Raw genomic sequence first — 4,526 nt, forward strand, 5'->3', positions numbered from 1 at the left:
ACAAGTGTCCCTTACTGTACAGCCCCAAATGAGAACCATCCACAGACTCACAGGGTTATCTTCATATTGTATTTGGTTTGTCTTCTAGATTTGAGGTTCTCTTCAATTACAGAAAAAAGAGCATCTGTGATTTTTTTAATCAGTTACCAACTACTTATTCTAACAAGGCAGGAACTCTGTAAAGGAGATTTTCTTCTCAGTGTAAAAGAAGAAAAAATATCATAACATATGAGTCTCTCCTTTAAACTGTCAAAGTGATTCAGAATAAAATTATACCACTTAAAGTCACATTTGCTCAAGTCCCACTCATACCACATAATAATCAATGTGCTTTCACCAGGATAAAGTAGAAACTGGCTATCAGTCTGGATGGTCTTGGGACAGTTATGTCTGCCTCAGTGGGAATCTCAAATACTTGCTGACCCTGAACAAATGCTCATGAAGTTCTATGACATCCATTAATTCAGTGTAATAATTTCATGGTAGACACTCAAAATAGATTCAAGTGCATGTTTGAAGCAAAGGAAAAGTAGTCATTTTACATATACAGAAATAATCATACATTAACATAAACAAGATAGGTTTGTGTGAGATGACACAAACTGAATGTTAAGAACTGAATGGTTTCATCTCCCTAAAATGTGCATGTTGAAGCCCTAGCCCCCAATATGATACAGATGGCACTAGATGAAATCATAAGAGAAGTGCCTCCCGCAATGGAATTAGTATCCTCAGAAGTGGACAGAGAAAGACCAGAGCTAGCTTGTACTCTATCTCTCTCTCTACTATGTGAAAAAACAGTGAAAAATTATCCATCTGTAAGCCAGGAATAGGGAACCAAATTATCCATTACCTTGATCTTGAACTTTCCAGCCTCTAGTACTGTGAGAAATAGTAATCTGGCAAAAAGTTTGCTTGGGGGTTTCCATTAATGTCTTATGGGAAACCCCGAACAGAGTTTTTGGTCAACTCAATAAATTCTGTTATTTAAAACATCCAGTTTTGTTACGGCAGCTTGGGCTGACTATGACAGTTTGTATTGAAGTATATCCTCTAAAATTACTCTATGAAACCTTGTTGTTGTTCATTCACTAAGTCATGTCAGTCTCTGTGACCCCATGGATTGCAGCATGCCAGGCTTTCCTGTCCTTCACTATTTCCTGGAGTTTGCTCAAGCTCCTGTCCATTGTACCAATGATGCCATACAACCATCTCATCCTCTATCACTTCCTTCTGTTCCTGCCCTCAATCTTTCCCAGTATAAGCATCTTTTCCAATAAATTGACTGTTTGTATCAGGTTGCCAAATCACTGGAGCTCCAGCTTTAGCATCAGTCCTTCCAATGAATATTCAGGACTGATTTCTTTTAGGTTTGACTGGTTTAATCTTCTCGCTGTCCAAGGGACTCTCAAGAGTCTTCTCCAGACTCACAGTTTGAAAGCATTCTTTGGCGCTCAGCCTTCTTTATGGTCCAACTCTCACATCTATTCATGATTGCTGTAAAAACCATGGCTTTGACTGTATGGACCTTTGTTGGCAAAGTGATGTCTCTGCTTTTTAATATGCTGTCTAGGTTGGTCATGACTTTTCTTTCAAGGAGCAAGCATCTTTTAATTTCATGGCTGTCGTCACTGTCTGCACTGATTTTGGAGCCCCCCAAAATAAAGTCTGTCACTGTTTCTACTTTTTCCCCATCTATTTGCCATCAAATGATGGGACCAGATTCCATGATCTCAGTTTTTTGAATGCTCAGTTTTAAGCCAGCTTTTTCAGTCTTCTCTTTCACCCTCATCAAGAGGCTCTTTAGTTACTCTTCACTTTCTGCCATTAGAGTGGTATCATCTGCACATCTGAGATTCTTGACATTTCTCCCTGCAATCTTGATTCCCAGCCTGAGCTTCATTCAGCCTGGAATTTTGTTCAATGTACTCTGTATATAAGTTAAATGAGCAGGGTGACAATATACAGCCTTGACCTACTCCTTTCCCAATTTTGAACCAGTCTGTTCTTCCATGTTCAGTTCTAACTGTTGCTTCTTGACCTGTATACAGGTTTCTCAGGAGACAGGTAAAGTGGTCTGGTATTCCCATCTCTAAGAATTTTCTACAGTTTGTTGTGATCCACATAGTCAAAGGCTTTAGCTTAGTCATTGAAGCAGAAGTAGATGTTTTTCTGGAATTTCCTTGCCTTTTCTATGATCCAACAGATGTTGGCAATTTAATCTCTGGTTTCTCTGCCTTTTGTAAATCCAGCTTGTACATCCGGAAGTTCTTTGGCTCACATACTGTTGTAAACTAGCAAGAACTTTTTTATAATACTTCATGTGGCATGACGGCATTCTTTGTCAAGGTGACTTATGCTAGATTTCCCTGCAATGTGCTCCCTTCATCATGGTGCTCCCACTATGCTCTTTTCCATGGTGAAGCATTTATCTAAGTCAACTGAAATGACAGATTCTGTCTCCCCCCTGGTTTCTGAGGTCTGTTAGGTCCCCATTTTTCTGAATCCCTAGTACCTACTATGATGTTTGGCACAAAGTTATGCTTTCAATAATGTTTTTTATGTGAAAGAATGAGATGGGGGTACATATATTTTACTTGCTTAACATTTCACTTGACTACTGTCATATCTGCTGTCTGCCAATAAATGAAAGTGAAAAAGTGAAAGTGAAGTCGCTTAGCCGTGTTCGACTCTTTGCGACCCCATGGACTGTAACCTATCAGGCTCCTCCGACCATGGGATTTTTCAGGTAAGAATGCTGGAGCAGGTTGCCATTTCCTTTTCCAGGGGATCTTCCCAACCCAAGGATTGAACCCAGGTCTCCTGCATTTTAGGCAGATGCTTTACCATCTGAGGCACCAGCCAGTAAATAGTTACATTATAACTGTAGAAGTAATTCACTTTGGACCTTATTACTGTTATTTAAAATTCTTGATCTTATCTTGTTATTTATGTATTTGGCTATGCTGGGTCTTCATTACTGCACAGGCTTTTTCTCCAGTTGTGAAGAGTGAAGGCTACTCTCTTATTGCGGTGCACAGGCTTTCCATTGTGATGACTTCTCTTGTTGCAGAGCATGGACTCTAGCATACAAAGTCTTCATTAGTTGCTGCACATGGGCTCAGTAGTTGTAGCTTCTGGACTCGAGAGCACAGACTCAATATTTGTGGCAGATGGGCTCAATTGCTCCATAGCATGTGGGATCTAACCAGATCAGGGATTGAACCCTTGTCTCTTGCATTGGCAGGTGAATTCTTCACAACTAAGCCAAGGGAAGCCCCTTGATAAAGAACCTCGGGGCTGGTGCACTGGAACGACCCAGAGGGATGGTATGGGGAGGGAGGAGGGAGGAGGGTTTAGGATGGGGAACACATGTATATCTGTGGCGGATTCATTTCGATATTTGGCAAAAACAATACAATATTGTAAAGTTTAAAAATAAAATAAAATTAAAAAAAAAAGAAAAGAAAAAGAACCTCATACTGTGGATTTTGTAGAATGTGTATCTAATACGTACATATATCAAATAAAGACACAATACATAAGAGGCACAACTAAGCATTGAGCTTGGAAAAACACTAGACCATCTTGATCTTCACATCTCAGAATGTGATTCTAAATTGCCAGTAAAGTTGTAGAGAGTAGAAAGTTATCATGAAAACATATATCCTCCTGAAGTCTGTATTCTTATAAGTGTTTGCTGCCCTGGACCACTGTGATTATAGAACACGTATTGAATAAGCACAGAGTTCTTTACTGAATTCCAAACATCATCAGTTCAGGGACAAATGCTTAGCTAAGGCTCACATCTATCATTCTGGTTGGTACATATGGTAATTTTCTCTAAATTGGCTGGTTTTCTCAGGCTACTGTATCATCCTGAGATATTAAGTTTTTAAATTGGCTCTTCCCACCTCTTTTAAAGTTAGATGGCTGATTGCTGTCACATAATTTAATGATCTAGTCCAATCTATACAATGACTGTGTAACATGGGCAAGATAATTGTAGATGAATTGCATGCCATTAATCAGTTGGCTTTTTGTTCTTACATGTTCCATTGCTTATCATTCAAGGAAGAAAATTGTCTTTTGACAGGGGTCCCGTTGCAGCCTTTTTACTATCCAATAACATCAAGGCTGAGATTTCAAAAGATAAATGAGAATGATATAAGTGTTAGGGGGCGAGACTTAGTTAAAAGGCCTGTTTATCTGGGAATAGTTTATATAGAAATTAAAAATTTGCCTCTATTGCTAGAGAATAAGCTGTAGAAGTTTGTTACATGAAAAAAAGTATTAAGTCTAAATATAAAATAGATTTTTTCATTAAGAGATCCCCCAGTTTATATGAAAGACTACACTTGGCTATGAAAAGGATAGCACCAAAGCTCTAACTCTTGGTAAGCTCCCTTATTCTTTCACCCCCTAATAAACAGTGGCTATTTTGGCAGTAGGATAAGGCAATGGCACCCCACTCCAGTAGTCTTGCCTGGAAAATTCCATGGACAGAGGAGCCTGGTGGGCTGCAG

This window comes from Bubalus kerabau, chromosome 3, assembly GCF_029407905.1.
Source record: "Bubalus kerabau isolate K-KA32 ecotype Philippines breed swamp buffalo chromosome 3, PCC_UOA_SB_1v2, whole genome shotgun sequence".
Classification (NCBI taxonomy): domain Eukaryota; kingdom Metazoa; phylum Chordata; class Mammalia; order Artiodactyla; family Bovidae; genus Bubalus; species Bubalus kerabau.